Source organism: Pogona vitticeps, chromosome 2 (genome assembly GCF_051106095.1).
Source record: "Pogona vitticeps strain Pit_001003342236 chromosome 2, PviZW2.1, whole genome shotgun sequence".
Lineage (NCBI taxonomy): Eukaryota > Metazoa > Chordata > Lepidosauria > Squamata > Agamidae > Pogona > Pogona vitticeps.
In genome coordinates, this window is record NC_135784.1 from 253,736,616 (window position 1) to 253,755,060 (window position 18,445).

Genomic DNA, 18,445 nt, shown 5'->3' on the forward strand with positions numbered 1-18,445 from the left:
TGCTTTTCCATCCACAGAAACTTCTGCTCAAATTTAAAAGCACAGCTGGGTAGCTGGGTGAGAGAAATACAATTTTTAGCCCACTAATACAGCTGAAGGGCAAGTCCTGGACTTTGAGGGAAATGGGGTGTGCTATTTGTTTTGCTGTTGTTAGGTGTTGTTTGTTTGTTTTGTTTTACTCCAACTCTCAGGGTTCTTCCAGAATTCCCCAAGCAGCACTCTGGGAGTTTTACCTACAGACACCAATATTTTGCTCATGTAGACCAAGGCCTAAGCTCAAAGGCTGCACTAGCTCTGGTTTTGCTTCCTTTTGGGAAAGTACAAGAAGGGAAATTGCTGCAATGTTTCCAAGGAATGGGTAGGCTCTATAGGGGATGCCTCCCAAAGAACTACCACTGTAATCTGTAGGTGTGAGCACAGTGGTAGTTCTTTGGAAATTCTTGGAGAATTTTGGGAGTAGGACTCAAAAAAGCACAAACAAATGACACATCTCTAATGGATAGACTTTGGATCAGGCAGATTCCCATGCCATCATGTCTAGGGAATACCCTATACTGGGGAAAAAAGCCATGGTGTCACCCATAGAGGTTTCTAAAGAAGTGTGAGTGGGCACAAGAGCAAGGATGCCCCTCCTGCTGGGGGATGCACCCCTCTACTGCAGAGAGGCTCTTTTGCCATATCTGAATCCCATCTGATGGAGTTCAGATTTTACTGTCAGTCACTAAAGCTACCGCAGGGTAAGACGCGGGTTGAAAGAAAAACAATATCCTTTGATTAAATTATTTAAGATCAAACTAGATGATAGAATGGGCATATCATTAGAAGTGCAGTTCCTCAGGTGATGAAAGACATCAATGGGCCTAAGGACAGGCTTTTCTCATTTCCTATTTTTCCCCAATGTTCTTGTTTAGTTTTGTGATTGGTTACTGAGAGGTAAAGACAGATTTCATTTGCAAGTCTGATTGCTCAGCCATGTTAAAAGAAATATGCTGGTGTTGCAAGACCTTACATGGGAGATGAACAATAGCCCAATTCGGTTGTTAATGACAGTTCTTTCCAAAGAAGCATTTACAAAGAAGCATCTTGCCCCTCCTCTCTCCATAAGGAGAGTGATGTATCTGCAGGGAACAGGTTCCTGCTCAAGTGTAGGTTCCTCAAATAAGCAAGAACCTTGGAGAACCCTGGTTCTTAATCATGTGAAGAGCACATACATCTGCAGGAATCTCTCCTCTGCAAAAAAAAAAAAAAAAGTCACTCTTCACTACTGAGAAAGGTGTGATTACAATAGCAACAAATCCCATTTGTCATCCACTGTTGGACATCAAGAAAATTGCTGAGCAGAAGTTAAGAAATACAACCACACATGTGAAATGGTTTTAGACTTATTTCCAGTAGGCTTACCAGATTTTTGGCAGGGCCATCCCAATACATTCTGTCGCTTGAGCTAGAGTAGCAAATGGCAACCTTTCAAGGCACATAGTAACCAGTGCCAACCAAATTCTTTTGACACAGGAACATCTCTCCAGCACATCTCCTGCCCCTTGCAATAAAGAAATGAAACAATAAAAACTAGCCCTCATGCACTAAGATAGGAGATATTAGAATCATATTTTGGTACAGAATCCATACAGAACTGGATCTACATTGTAGAGCCAAATTTCTCTGAAACCAATTCAAATCCTCTTATAAATTTGTTTTCTTCCATTTCAGCCAAAACAAAAAAAAAAATTGTGTAAATAGGGTTCACTCTTCCTTCATCAGTGAAACAATCTTTCTTCGGCTTAAAAGTACCCCTCAAATTTCAAAAACCTAAAGTTCAAATATAATAGGACCAACATATTTCTATTTTTTTTTTAAAGAACTGCAATTTTATCAAAGATAAAGCAGCACATTAAGGAACACAATTATTTCAGATGCAAATATCAATTAATAAACACAGGAAGAAATAATTGTCTCTTGCTTGTAAATAGTCATTGTTCTGTCATCTAAAATACTCTGTCTTCACTTGGCAAACAGGAATTTTGGCAGACAAATGTAATAGCTTTTTTTAAATAGAATTAATGTGGCAGATTCAGTATATTAGATTTTAATAAAGAGAATGATATCAAGATCTGCAATATACGACTTTAGGGAACATAACTAACTCACATTTAGCTTATAACATTGACAGAAACCCATCAGGCACAGACATCATTCATTTGAATGGAACTTTTATAGGCTCAGTAAAACATGAGTCACCGTGGGCCTGAAACGATGCGATTTGGCAACAAGATCCAAGCTCTTTGTTCTCTCCATACCATGCCAGCCCTCCGGTGGAGTATAGGGCACCAGCTGCTTCAGTCAGCAGGTGTTTGGTGCCCTGGAATGGAGGCAAAGTATTTGTTAGTTCATTTATTCTTATTGTATATTACTGTGATGATAAGGGTCCTTCTATGATTTCCTACCTCACCTGCCAAAATACCTGAGTTGCCTTTGGGAACAATACACCTTGATTTCCATGGGCAGAGAAAGCAGTTTGCTGCTTAATCGAGGCTGCATAATATGTCTGACTTTTCAATCTGTTGTTCTCTGTTGTTTTCAAACATAAACCAATCAGAATGGAGGGGGAAATAATCTGGGGATTGCAACGGTCAGCAGTTTCTATCTATTACAATCATGCTGGTTAGGGGATTCTGGGAGGAGTCAACAATAATAAGTTTTCCACACTGTGCCACCAGTATGTCTCCTCAGATGTACTGCAGCTCACTAATTGAAGGGGGTCACCCAGAGGTAGATACTCTGGAGTGGTCTTTCAACCTGAATGAACAACTTGTGTTTTGAACAAAGATCAGCCTATCAGGTGACTGCCCTGTTTACTTCATGAAACGCCCAGGCTCCCTAGCTTGCTAGCCCAGCTCATGGTTGCCTTTCTGTCCACTCTGATTGTCCATCTTCTCTGGACAAACAGCCCTAATCCATAAATCCCATCTAAAATTAAGGGAGACAGTATAGTAAGAGTATTGGGCAAAATATGTTCTACTTTATTAATGCAAAGAAAGCTGAAAGGACAAGGATCAACACAGGCAAAGGAAATTCATAAGGGATTATTTGAGAGACCACAGGGGTCATCTTATCCAGCCCCCTGCCAAAGCAGAAAATCTTTACTGAAAACATCCCTGACAGATGATGATTCAACCTCTGGTTAAACCCTTCCGATGCTGGAGAATTTACCTCCCTATGAGGCAGTCCGTCCTGTTCATGAACAATTCTCACTGTTAAGAATTTTCACCTAATGCTACATTGAGTTCTCCTTTCTTTAAATCCATTACTGTACTTTGGACTAGAGATGGGGACAACTCACCATTTTGGCGAGTCGCCCACTTCGTGAGTCATCAAAAGTTGACGACTCATGAAGCACAAAGTTTCCCCATGAAGTGAGGAATAATGAAGTTATGTGTCAATTCGTGGGTTTTTTAAAAAAAAAAAACACCTCTCCCCCCCCGCTGCCTCCGCCCCCCCCCCCCGCCACCGCTGTGCTGCTGCCTTAGCCTGCCTTAAGGGAATCCAGGCTGCCCTTTGCAAAGATGGCAACTGCAGCTTCCCTACCCTAAATGAAGCCGCAGCTGCCATCTTTGCAAAGAGCAGCCAGTCTCCCTTTTAACATGCTATGGCTGGGAGGCCAGATGAAGACCTCAGCGGCAGCAGCGATTAAGGTAAGGGGGTATCCGTGGGGGGTGGGAAGGGCTAAGGTAGGGAGAGGAAGCAGGTGGGGGTAGACTATGGGGGTGGGTGGCTGTGGGAGGGTGGCTGCCTATCGGCCACCAATCAGGTGATCGGCAACTGGTAGGCAGAATGAGTGTGGTGTTTTTTAATATACAAAAGAAAAATAAAATGGGTAAATATTCATCCCCATCTCTGGAATCCACAAATATGAAGGGACAAATATTTAATGAATCGGCTATTTTCGTCGAAAAAGCTAATCCGTTTTTTATATTCATCCCCATCTCTACTTTGGGCCCTACTCTTTGGAGTGGCAGAAAACAATGTCTCTCCATCTTCCATGGTACAGCCCTTCAAATATCACCTCTCAGTCTTCTGTTCACAAAATTAAGTATGCCCAGTTTCCCCAACCATTTCTTGTAGGGCTTGATTTCCAAAGTCTTTGTCATGTTGGTTGTCCTTATCTGAACATACTCCAACTCCTCAATGTCCTTCTGAAACTGTGGTGCCCAGAGCTGGTCACAGTATTCCAGTGAGAGTTTGAACAATGAAGAACAGAGCGGTATTATTACTTCCCTTGATTTGGACATTATACTTTTATTGATTTAGTTGAATATTATGTTATGACTTTGTTGCTGTTATTGTTTGTTTTATTTTGTCTGTTATTTGCCTGATGCAACACACCACTGATTCATGTTTAGCTTGTATGAAGAACCCTAGATACTTTATCACTTATACTACTGTCAAGCCAACTGGCTCCCATCCTATATTTATGCATCTGATTTTTCCTGCCTAAATCTAGAATTCTTCCATGCTAAAGCTCAATTTATAACTTTTCTCTGCTGGCCCAGTTCTCCAGGCCTATTGAGGTCTTCCTGAATATATCTTCTAAACCAAGGGTTCCCAACCCCCGGTCTGTGGCCCAGTAGCAGGCCATAACCTTGGCAGGACCGGGCCATGGAGACAGGTCTCCCACTCCCCACACACACACTCCCCCATTGCGCGCGCGCGCGCACACACACACACACACACACACACACACACACACACACACACACACACACACACACACACACACACACACACACCATCTACAAATTTAAGGAGTGTCCTCTCCAGATCCTCATCCAAGTCATTTATCAAAATGTTGAGCAATACCAGATTTAGGACAAAATTCTGTGACATTCACTAGTTTCTCTCCAGAATAATAAGGCAAGCACTCTTTTGGTAGGGCCTGTCAAGTAGCTACAAATATATTTAATGATAGAATCATCTAGTGCAGTGGTTCTCAACCTGGGGTCCCCATATGGTCTTGGACTGCAATTTCCAGGGGCCTTCACCACTTGTTGTGCTGGCCAGGAATTCTGGGAGATGCAGTCCAAGAACATCTGGTGACTCAAGTTTGAGAACCACTGAAATTTTTCTAGCCCACATCTCTCTCTCTCTCTCTCTCTCACTCACTCACTCACTCACTCACTGCAGTGTCTGTGTGTATCTGTGTGTGTCTTCAAGGCACCTCTCTCTTTCTTTAACTCATCTCTTTCTTTCCATCACTTTGTCCATCTCTCAATCCCATGGTCACCATGTGTGTGTGTGTGTGTGTGTGTGTGTGTGTGTGTGTGTGTGTGTGTGTGTGTGTGTGTGTGTGTGTGTGTGTGTGTGTGTTAAAGCTAAAGTCCCTCCCAATCTACTTTCTTGCTCAAAAGTAAGCATCATTCACCTCAGTGAGACTCATTACTGGCAATAGTGGCAAAATCTTCGGGCAATGGCTATGAAATACTTCAGAAAACATGTCTGGACAGGTCCTATGAACATTTTTCCCATGTAAAATAAGCATCTTTAGGGCTTACGTGACAGGGCAGATCAAGCATATTTTTAAAAGGGCTTGTAGCATAAATCATTTCCTTTTGAGGAAGCAGTGGTAGACATTAGAAAAATAAACACTTAAGTCACTGCAGTCTAACAAAAATGGTAGCAAAACATTTTAATGGCAGGTAGGAATGTTTTTATAAATTAGATCTTTAAAAGGATGTGCCAAACCTTCTCTAAATTTGGCACACAGTAAGCACATACTGTCTACAATTACTTTGCAAAATCGGTCCTGGTTCCAGAGACCATTCAGAAGTTATGCTTTTTGGGTTGGACTTCCCTCTCCTATCAGAAATGGCTTATGGAATGTTGTTTTGACTGGTTTCACAATATTGAAGGTGCACTCCTGTAGATCACTCTTGTCAGATGCTAGCTGTGACAGCTGTACAGAGGTTAGATTTTTCAGTACTTCCACCAAAAGAAGTCGTGCCACTCACTTAGGGAGTGACTATATGAGTATTTGTCCAAACTTTATCTGTTTCTTTCAGTATTTATTCTCTTGATTACATGGCATTAGCACTACTTGTGAGTATATCTAATCTTTTGGCATGAGCATGTGATATATTTTGTTCTGCTGAGAAGGCCTGTGAGTTTTTTTTATAGTGCATTCACTTGCTTTATTTTTTCTTAACTTTTGGCTTGTGTTGTCTTCTGTATAGGTCCCTTAGGGCCACTGCTGGAAGTGTCTGGATCGATGAACAGGGTGGGAAGTGGTGTGAGAGTGGACTCAGCTTGTTCTGCCTGGCTTCTGTTTACACTTGTAAGGACTACAATTGCAATGCAATTTGTAAACTGTGGTTTAAAACTGATACAGCACAACTTCAAATGCTTACTTTGTCTTGTTGGTGCAGTACTACAGTGGTGCCTCGACGTATGAACTTAATTGGTTCAGGAAGATGGGTGTTAAGTCAAAATGGTCATAAGTCGAATCACCATTTCCCATTGGAATCCATTGAAATGCAATTAATCCTTTCCAGCTGAATCAAAAAATCACCAAAAAAAATCACTGCAAGACCGGTCGGAAACGTGATTAATCCCTTCCAGCCAAGTGGGGGGGGGGGAGGGGAGAAAAGCAATCAGCTATGCAAGACCCATTGCAAATGGAAACAAGAGAAGGCAAAAGCAACCAAGTGTGGAAGACCTAATGCAAAGAAAACAAACCAAAAACCAATCAACCGTGCAAGACCCAATGCAAATGCAAACAAGGGAAAGCAAAAAGCAATCAAGCAGATCATGCAAGATCAGAAATGGGGGGGAATCCAAAAAGCAACCAAACCCCCCAAGACCCATCAGAAATGGGGGGGAAACAAAAAAAACAAACCACCCAAAACCCATCACAGTACAGAAACATAACTCCCCCTGCTGAAAACCACGCTGCAAAAACACCCAGAACAGTTTTTTAAAAGCAGAAAACGTCACTGTGCTTTCGCGGCTGGGATCTGATGGTTGTTGTGGGTTTTTCGGGCTCTTTGGCCATGTTCTGAAGGTTGTTCTTTCTGACGTTTCACCAGTCCCTGTGGCCGGCATCTTCAGAGGACTGGAGTAGGAACTGAGAGCATGGACTGAGTTCCTACTCCAGGCCTCTAAAGATGCCGGCCACAGAGACTGGCAAAACGTCAGGAAGAACAACCTTCAGAACATGGCCAAAGAGCCCGAAAAACCCACAACAACCATCAGAAAACATCACCTTACCTTACAAGGTAGCCTGAAGCCTCCCTGCAAACACACACACATGCTCTCAGAAGCAGAAGGAGGCAGTCCCAAGCCTCAGATGCCTCCAACGATCTCTAACTGCTGGGGCGAAAAAGCTACAAAGAAGCAACCTCGTCGCCACCTACAGTTAGAAATTTGAATTTTCCGCCTTTCCCCCCTGCCTTTTTCTGTTCATAAGTGGACGATCCAGTTGCAAGTAGAAGCCAAATTTTCTGGCCAGAACTGGTCGTAACTCAAAATGGTCGTAAGTAGGGGCGTTTGTAAGTCAAGGCACCACTGTATTTCACTTTCTAAACATAAAAAAGGGCATTTGCATGCCAGCAAAAGGAGTGGATAAGAGGGTGATGATAATGACAGAAAAGTATGAAGGAGGAAGGAAATGGTGTGATGTGTGGACACTTGAAATACATCTTCACAGGATAATTAAATATTTCTATATGAAATGCAGCAGCTATTTGAATGCTAGGTTGCAGTATTAAGAAGCTTGCATCCACTCTGGACAAACCTTTATGTGAACTGGTCATGCCCTATCTTTGTTTTTTCAGTAAACCAACAAATACAAGCAAATATATATTAAAAACCTGAAAAGAAATAGAAGACTTAGGACACACCATTCTGCCAAATTGTGAGGGTGTGAGTGTTGCATTCCCTTGCAATCTTATATGTACTCGCTCATCCATGAGTAAGGTGCATGCAGTCAATGGGACAGACATGGAGAGAATGGCACTAAAATGCTCCCAAGTTTCTGCAAAGCATTGTGTAGAGTCCTCTTGTAATTCCTACACATGCTATACTTGTTCACAACTTGGGTTCCACATACCCACTCTCCCTCCCTCAGTCCCAGTCTTCTTCCTCTGTACGTTACAAATGATCGTAAAGCTCAAAACATGATGTGAGCTGTGATGACTTCTGTGCATACTGACACCTACCTACACGCTTATATTTTCACCTGAATCAGAAAAAAATGTCACAGATGGTGGTTTAATTATCACATCAAGGGGAATCATACATATAAATCTACATAGCTTCATATCTGTCTGATTATAATCTCTCTCTCTCTCTCTCTCTCTCTCAAACACACACACACATACATACATACATACATATACATATATATAGTTAATCTCTTTCTATCTCTCTCTATCTCTATCTCTCTCAAACAAACACACACACACATATACATATATATAGTTAATCTCTCTTTTAAAATTCAGATGCCCCTGGAGTTTTGAACAATTCAAGCAAATATCATATTCAATGTTTACATTCACTTTTCTCCAGATATTTGTTAAGTTCCCAAGAAACACTTTGCCACAAGCCAGTAACTTTATGTGCCATTGTAGTTTTTGTTCCTGGAACTCATTTCACTGGAAAACAAAACAAAAAGGGAGAGGGGGGGGCAGCACAGGAAATGAAGTTCTTATCTCTCTTTCTTTTTCGTTTTAACCTAGCTGTCAACCTTTCTTAAAGATGAAAGGAAAGAGAATATGTTCGTTTTACAGCCAGGGCCATTCACAGAAATTGTAATCTACCGGTGCATATTTATTTTATTTTCTTGTTCTTTTCCCTACTACCCACTCTCCTATTGCTTCCTAATAAATTATTTTAAAAGGGAAAAACATTTGAAATGCCAAACTTTATAGCAGTGATTTTTTACTTACGAGCTAAAACCAGGTAATATCACCATTTCAGTTCCTAATGTTAATAATAATACCTGTGCGTCGTCAAGTCAATTCCAACTTCTGGCAACACTTTCTAGAGTTTTTTAGGTAGACCATATATGGAAGTGGCTTCCCATTCCCTTCTTCTGGATGTGCCCTCGGACTGCGCAGCTTGCCCATGACTGCACAGGTTGGCTTTTCCTCCAGGAGGCAAAGAAGGGAATCAAACTCCCTATATTGGTGGCTCTTCATCCAGATACCTAATCCACTGAGCCACCCCACCAGCTATTTTTAACATTACATCTATCAATAAAATGGTAAATGCCATGGTCCTGGCTCCAGGCACTCTGCTTCCTCCCAGCACTACATCTGGCCATTCTGTTTCAATTTGAGTCTCAAAAAATACATCCATGTCCAGCCAATTCTATTCCGCCTTAGGGTCTTGGCCAAATCTGTACAGTAGGGCCCATGGAGGCCAACATTCTGGGTCAACCCTGGACAGCATGCCAGGACTTGCTGGGGGATATCTGGTCTTGGATACCAGCAAGATATCTGTCTGACTCCCTGTCTATTTATTTAGGCAGGCAGGCAGACAGAAATCCACAGTTGGCTGTTGGCATGGAAGAGGCAGTTCAGAAGAAAACTGGTGAAGAGCTAGATGAGTAGTAGGCTCATTCCTCACCACTACCACCCACTGCCTGCATGGAAAGTGTCCCTATTAGGCACTGTGCCCCCAAAATAGTGAGGGTATTCTGCCATTCTCTGTCTTTCCTATGGCAAAACCAAATTGGTGAATGATGGTGCCCTGGCACACTTATTCTCAGCAAACTTCACATCAGTCAGTGAGGCAACACAGGTATCACAGTGATACTGGTGTGAGGTGGAGGTTAGGAAATGTGACACTAAATCAGTCATCTGGCTTCTTTTGGTCCAATCTGCTGGCTTTGAATTTGATGGCCTCTACTTTATGGATAGAATATTGTTGATGGGTTGCTTCTTTTTCTATATGTTGTTTGAGATGTGTTCATTATTGAAGGGAGTGTTTTGCTTGAGGACAAGACTGGGATCTGTAGGTCATTACCAGAATTATTTTCTTTTCATGGATCTTGTGGGCAATGAGCAATATGAGAGGCTAATGGAAAAGTCCAGGAGTCTGGTGATGGAATTAGGCTTGGCACTGGTTGACTTACTTTTTCCAGCCCCAAAGAGAGCATTCTTGCACCTCTACTTGATTCATTGGGAAGACTCCAGTGGCTGTATCCAGTGAAGAGTTTTCAATGAATCAGCAGAGGTGCAGTTTCTGCAGATATGAGGAGTGATTTGTTGGTTTAGGAACAGTTTCTCAGAAAATTTTCAATTTTTGAGGCAAGAGCTGAGACAGGAGGTTTGGCTGCAAGTCAGTTCAGATGTAGCCAGATTGCTGAATGTTGTATGTTCTTCATGAGCTGTGGTGCACTGAATTGTGGCTGGTTCTGTGGATGGCCAATGAGCTAAAGGGGTTCAACATTCTTTGAATTCTTTCCCATTGTAGTGGCGGTTTGGCTGTGGGAAGAGGAATTATTGAGCCACTTTGGGCAGTAATTTCCAGTTGAAAATCAGGGTATAAAGTAATGAAGATGAATAGAGATGGGCATGACCCAAAATGCAATTCCCCCCCCCCCAAAAAAAATCAAACTGGACTGGTTTGTGGCTTGGTTCGGGGATCCCATTTTGCAAAACGAAGCACCAAGCTTCACACACCCCTCAGCACTTTGTTTTGCTCCAGCAAAATAGATGCTCAGTGCCCCATTGCTTCCCTACTTGGTCCACCACCATCTCATCCTCATCCTCCTCCACCACCATCCTCAGAGAGAATCTTCCCTTCCAGGCAGCAGCTGTGATAGAGGACAGGGAGGCTGATGGCAGTGGAGGCAATTGGACCAGGCAGGGAGGTTGTGGGGGCAGAGGGAATTGGGTAAGCAGGTGGCAGAGGAGACAGAGGACAGGAGCAGATAGGTCTTCCCTCAGTACAGGCTGGAAGACTGAACCACAACGTGATTTGCCTTTCTGGGGATTCATGGTGGTTTGTGGTTAATCATGAACCAAAAATCATCCCAAACCACCAGTTTTCTGCTTTGTGCCCATCACTAAAGAGGAAGAATATGAAAATTCTTCTGTTCACTTCCCATGGGATGACCAACCATGGCATAAATGCGTTATTCCCAGCAACCCAGGGTTATGGGCCTTGGCTGGGTGTACACATCGGTAGACATCTTGAATGGAGTAGGTTGGCTAGATTTACCTCTCTAGTCCAGGAGCCCACATGTGAGAGGAGAAGGCTAGTCTGCCTCAGGCCAGCCTATTAAATCATGGGGCTTGGGTGTGGGCCATGATTTAGTAGGTCTCCCTAACAACTCAGGGCTAGCTGGCTGCAAGTTAGTTCATATTGGCTTGAAACTAGATCTTGGGTGGCTCACCCATGGTAAGAAGAAGAATGCCTTGTGATCATCATGCTTCAGCCTCATCCCACACATGCTGGAATATACTGTACTGCATGCGTAGATAATTAATAAAGTGGGCCTTAATTTATTCAACATCTGTGTTCAGTATTTTCTTCTGAGTGGGTGGTCAAATAGATTTCAAGCTGTCGTTGGCAGACTAAGAAATAACACTTTGGGCTAATTAATACATAAGAGAGGCATTAATACCACAAAGGAACTGAACACTGCAAGGAAGTCATGCAGGCCTTTGCTGTGGTATCTCCAAATTACAGGCATCTACTGCCTGAAACATACGTAACTGCATGGCCGTTGTTGGTGTTAAAGAAAAAAACGTATTATTGATGTAGTTCAATAGGATGTACTTTTGAATAGTGAAAAAGAGGTCCTGTTGCATGGATGTATCTCTGGATCACCCCCATTCTTCCTCAATGCTTCTCCCACTGGAGTAGTAGATATTGATGGGAAAGCATTAAAATCCTATAGAATAATGCTAAATGTAAGTGACAGAATCTGTTGCAATCCTGCCAAATGAAAATGTAAATTCTGTATTCTATTAAGGAATAAAAGCTTCCTATGGATCAAAATGCCAAAATACATCACATTTTAATTGGCAGCGTAGGATACATAATTTAAATAAAGTATTTTCCTGTAGTAGATTGAGCTTTTCAAAGTTCTGTTAATCACTTTTGGATACTAAACCTACAATCACCTATTAGCATTACACTTGCTATATTAATACACTTGCAAATGAAGAGGATATATCATAATAAAAAATAATGAATGGGGGATATTATACTTCCAGTATCCATGATTCAAAATGTTGGAAAACGTTGCAATATTTCTGCAGAATATTGTGCCCATATTGCCAGCAGGGAAAAGGATGCCAAGCTTTATATAGCAAAGAGTAGCCTGAATGTTGACAACACCTGTAGCAGCAGTCAAGATGGTCTACATAATACCTTCTTGTGCTCACTGCCATTCACAAAGTGACACCAAAGAAGGGAAATGTTAGCGCAAAATAGCGGTTTGGGAGCAACATTCTAATTAAGATTGTCAGAGGGAAAACCTGAAACACATCCCTTCCAAGCAGTTTCTCTAGTCCCCATCTTAGAACTTGCTTTATGCAAGGAAACCTGGTCCCCACATCTGGCTGCGGACTTGGAATGTCTATGTTTCTTCTGCACCACACCCAGTTCTACAATGCCCTGACTGTTGAAGATTTATTAAATTGAAAGCTAGCTTATGTCTCTGTTTTTTTAGTGGTCCAATAAAGGTATCACCCACCCTTGTCTTTCTTTCTTATTTATTTATTTATTTATTTATTTATTTATTTATTTATTTATTTGTTTGTTTGTTTGTTTGTTTGTTTGTTTGTTTGTTTGTTTGTTTATTTATTTATTTATTTATTTATTTATTTATTTATTTATTTATTTATTTATTTATTTATTATTAGACTTTTACCCCGCTCCCCTAGACAATGTCTACTCAGGGCGGCTTTCACTCTTAAGGAAGTGTACAAGGTGCTCATGGGTTTCCCTTCCCTTTTCTTTTTTGTTAGGACTGCAAAGATATAAGAAATTTTTGCTGAAAAATCAAATGGTGCATACAATGACAATACAAGTATTATTGATGCATCTTAGTATCCAGAGTGAACCTCAGTCATCCCCCCCGTTTGATAGCACTCGCATAGGTGTTCCAAGGGTGCTGCACACTCCCCTCTCCTGCCTCCTCTGTGTGCTGGCCCATTCTCTAGCCAAAGTGTGCTTCTCAGCCCTGCCTTCTCAGAGTGATTGCCCACTCACTATTGCAGTGCTTCAGCCAGGGAATGCAGAGGAGGTGGGAGAGGGGAGTGCATGGTGCCTGTGGAACACCTGCAGAACATCATTCACTCACTAACCAACATTTAAGAAGGCAGGAAGAGAAATCTTTCCAGGGTGAGAGGAGGATGAGATCTTAGAGGTGTCATTTAGTAGGAGAAAGCCTTGCCTCTTTTGCATCATCTCTTGCCACACACATCATCAGCAAGGTAAAAGAAGCCTCTGCTGTTGTTACTACTGTATTCTTATCCATTACGAAGAACTAAAAGGCACCCAAAAAATCTTAGATTGGCTAGATATTTGGAGGGGCTTCTGAGATAAAAGGGGGAGAGAAAGACAGGGAAGACAGTTCTGTGGCAGTCTTCTCCAATCTGGATGTGTAGAGGGTTTGGCTGCAACAGCAAACAGTTCTCCATCCTCTAAAAGCCCAGCTAGCCTACCCCAATTAGGGCTCTATCCCACAGATATCAACATCCTATGAGTATGTGTTCCAGCTGCTAATGAGCATGAAGAATATATTTTAAAACTACAAAGACTTCAAAATGCTAATGAAACATGCAAAAGAGAGAGAGAGAGCAGGCAAAACAGATATTTCATCATGAGCTTTATTAATGTTAAGATGTGGATCATTTCCGCATTTTAAGATTAAGATGTGCAGATATTGTTGGAAAATACAGGCTAGGAGCATGCAATGAGATGATATGTGAAAAAGAACGTGATCATCAACACTATAATGAGACTTCCACTAAGAAGATGGTATAAATGGAAATCCTTACAAGATAGTACTAACAACAATATTGTAAGGAAGCAAAAATATTATATCCTAATTAATCAGCGTTATCAAACAAGTGTTAAGTCATTGAAAATTGACTTTGGAGGAAACATTATTTCCGATAATATCTCTTTATCTCTTTTTCCTTGTTATTTGTTTAGTTAACCTCAAACTAAAGGGCAAAAAAAGTAAAAACAGAGAAAGCACAGAAGATAAACAATCAAGTGTTCCATTTATATTATATACTATTGTTAAGGGGGGAATTCATGAAGGTATCATTAAAATTATATTTGAACTACTCAAATAGCTCAGATATAAACGCTTCTTCCTTTAAATTGACAGAGATATTATAGTGGGTGCAAACAATAATAATCAAGTAGAAATGTAAATGAAGAAGTGACTAACAGAAGAAATACTAAAGGTAATGAAAAGAAGACAAAAATGGAAAGGTAAAAGTGAAATCTAATACAGAAAATAGCATATGGTCATCTAAAACAAAATTGGAGAAGCTAAAGGAAAATGGTGGTTTGAACTATGAGCTAAAATAGGAAATTTGGAGAAGATTTGTGACTCCTTTAATATACATTTTTTTAAAAAAAGTTAAGATGGTAGGCATATTGAAAAAAAAAATTACATCCGCTCCTGATAGATAGTAAATTCTCTCACTTTGATGCTGAGGACCAAATTATAGTAGATTAAGCATCCTTCAGTCTCAAGAGACTACAGTAACATGCTCAGTATGGAGGACTTGGAACAGTGTCTAGTGTGGCTGAGAAGGCCAATTCGAAAGTGACAATCCCTTCCATATTGAAGACAAATACAATTTGTCCCCTCTCCAGCTCCCTGATTTTGCTGGTTTCAGGACTGCTTCTTTGCCTCAGCCTGCTGAACAAGTGTCTCTTCAAATTGGGAGAGGCCATGATGCACCGCCTGCCTCCAGGCTGAATGCTCAGATGTCAAGATTTTCCATCTGTTGAAGATTTCCCATTCCTAAGGCCTTCAGATCCTTGTTTTCCAAGAGGACCACCAGCTGGCACTTAGAACATTTTTCTTGCCTCAGCTCCTATTTAGGAAAAGGGCTTAGAGCTTCTGCTCACATGCAATTAAAGCCAAAACCCCACCCCCTCTGACCATGTGAGAGTATAATAAGGAGTGAGCATCTTAAGCACTGTATGAATAGACTAACAAAATTCACTGTATCTGATGTTAATATTGGCCCAGAAATAAAAGAAATCCAAAATTCAGAACACGTCCCCCAACAACAACCCCCCACATACACACACACAAAAGGCAAAGCAAAAAGCAAAGCGAAATCACCTGGACTTTACTATGTTTTGCTAGAAGATTTAAAGTTAATCAAATCTTTTTAATCAAATTCAATTAAGAACAATTATTCTTGAAACATCGCTAAGAGTGGCCTTTATTATGTTTTCCAGAAAAGATAAATCGTAAGCTTGTAGTGACTACAGAACAATTGTATTAATGAGCCATTTGCTTAAGGTCATAAGCTTGATAAATCACTTCTTCATGGTAATCCACAACAGAATTGATAAGAATTGTGAAGAGGAAGGAGAGCCTTGATTTGAACTTACAGGGGTTGACACCGGCAAAGGACTCTTTTGCTTACTTTTACCTGGGGACATGAACAATCATAGAACAATTGTTAGAAGGGGCCTATAAGGCCATCCAGTCCAACCCCCTTGTTAAATGCAGGAATCCAGATCAAAGCAGATCTGACAGAAGGTTGGCCAGTTTTCTCTTGAATGCCTCCAAGTTGGAGTGCTCACCAACTCCCAAAGTACAGTGGTGCCTCGCATAGCGAGGTTAATCCGTTCCGGATTAACCTTTGCTATGCTGAAGCATCGTTAAACAGTACAGAAAAGCCCATTAGAACGCATGAAACATGGTTTAATGCGTTCCAAATGGGCCAAATACTCACCGTTTAACGAAGCTTCGTAATGGCCGGCAGCCATTTTCGCGCCCTCGCCTCGCTTAACGAGGGCGCGAAAACGCTGCGGGCGGCCATTTTAGGCCATTTCCCGGCTTCCGGCGGCCATTTTGGCCGCCGAACAGCTGATCGGCGGGGGTCGTTTTGCGAAGATCGGTAAGCGAAACGCAAAGCGAATTTTTCCCTATGGGAACAACGTTGTGCGATCGCATTAGCGATCCGAAAAAACGGATCGCTATGCGATTTAATCGTTATACGGTGCGCTCGTTAAGCGAGGCACCACTGTAATTGGTTCCATTGCCATGCTGCTCTAATAGTTAAGAGGTTTTTCCTGATATTCAGCTTAAATCTAGCTTCCTGTAACTTGAGCTCATTATTGGATCTCCTGCACTCTGGAATGTTCAAGAATAGATCCTGCCCCTCCTCTGTATGATAATCTTTCAAGTATTTGAAAAGTGCTATTATATCTCTCCTCAGTTTTCTTCTCTCAGGGCTAAACATGCCCACTTCCAATATTTCCTCATGAGGTTTGGTTTCCACATGGATGGATGTATCTGCCTTTTTAAAAAAACTAAGCGTTTTGCAAAGTGCAACACAGACCGCTGATGGCGTTATTTGTAAATGAAACTCTTGATGTAAGAAATACTTGTGTAATTGGTTATCTATACTGCCTTCTATAATAGCTTTTTGGCAGGAGGTAATTAGATGGATAGAGACACTGACTAATCAAAAATAGATATTAATGAAACATTATTGTTATTTTCATTATTCACAGGTGGAAATGAGAAACTAGAATATAAAGAATTAGTTGCAAATCTTATAGGCACCGCAAGATCTGAAATCTCTAAAAATTGGAAAAAAGCCCAAGATCTCTCATTGCATGCATTCACAAGTAAAATATGGCATACATTGCTGATGGAAAAATGACTAATAAAGTTAGATTACATAGAGGAGAAATAAGCCATAGTAAATTTACTGAAAATTGGAAGCCATTATTAAAATATGCCGACAAAATAGACTTTGAGACATGTGGTTTGAAAAGAAATTTAGATTGTTGGTCAATATTTCTTTAAAAGGTGACAGGGAATGGTATATATGTGATTTGGAGAATTGTGGGGAATAGCTTTGTATTTACTATTTGTAATATGGTTGATTGTCTTTTCATTCTTTAGAAATAAAATAGAAAGGGGGGGAAGGAAATACAGTGGTGCCTCACTTAACGAGCGCACCGTAGAATGACGAAATCGCATAGCGATGAGGTATTTGCAATCGCAAATGCGATCGCATACCGATGGCCCCTATGGGCAAAAATCGCTTTGCGATGATCGCTTACCGATCTTCACAAAGCGATGCCCACGGATCAGCTGTTCGGCAGCTCCAAAATGGCCGCCGGAAGCCCCAAAATGGCCGCGCACAGCATTTTCGCGCCCTGCCCTCGCTTACCGAGGGCACGAAAATGACTGCCGGACCTGGAAACATCGCTGAACGGTGAGTTTTGTGCCCATTTGGAACTCATTAAACGATGTTTAATGCATTCCAATGGGCTTCCCCATTCCGTACAGCGATGTTTTCACATAGCGAGGGCCAGAATGGATTAACCTCGCTATGCGAGGCACCACTGTACAGCAAATAGCAAAAAAAAATTGGTTATTTATACTGCCAACAAAAGCTGCAGTGGAAGTTGCAGATCAGATGGCAGAAGACAATGGAAATAAAAAGGAGAGAAAATAAGGATGAATAGGCTCACCAGTGCTTTTGAGTCAATAACTTCTAATAGGTAGATGGTACACTATCACCAGCAGATAATGTAGATGGTCTGCAAAGTCAGTGAAAGGAGCAATGAATAGTCCAAATATGAACGTTAAGAAAACCGTGTTCGTGATCATCAGTAGAAAGCAAGGAGCCCAAGAAATTCAGTTAAAGATTCAAAATGAAAGTGGAAAACACGTGGGAAAATATAAGTACCTTAGAATTTGTTTAATGCTGTGTGGTATGGAATGGCAGACTTTAACAGAAGCAACTATGAAAAGGATAAGAGCATTTGAGAAGCCGATTAATAGATGATGTGGAGCATTTCTTGGCTATGGGGTATAACCAGTGAAGGGATACTAAAATGAATGAGTAAAGATTTTTAAAAATCATACTGCACAAAAAGCTGGAAAACTTAAATCATTTAATGAGAAATTAAAAAGTACAAACTGTTGCATGTGACCATTCATGGTATAGCAAATGGGAAAAGAAATGCAGAAAAGAGAATTACATATTGGTTGAAGAAGCTAGGAAACTACTGGATGTAGCACAATACCACTGCTGCAGCTACCATATCCAAAGCTATATGCCTTCCTGTTTACCCTAAATGTTCTCAACATAATTTATCCCAGGACACACAAGTACCTGAAGACCCTGTGTTTATGTGGTGAAACTTGACATTAGTGGATTTCAGCCATTTTGAATGAATTGCATTTTGGTTCCCTTTTGCTCTAAGG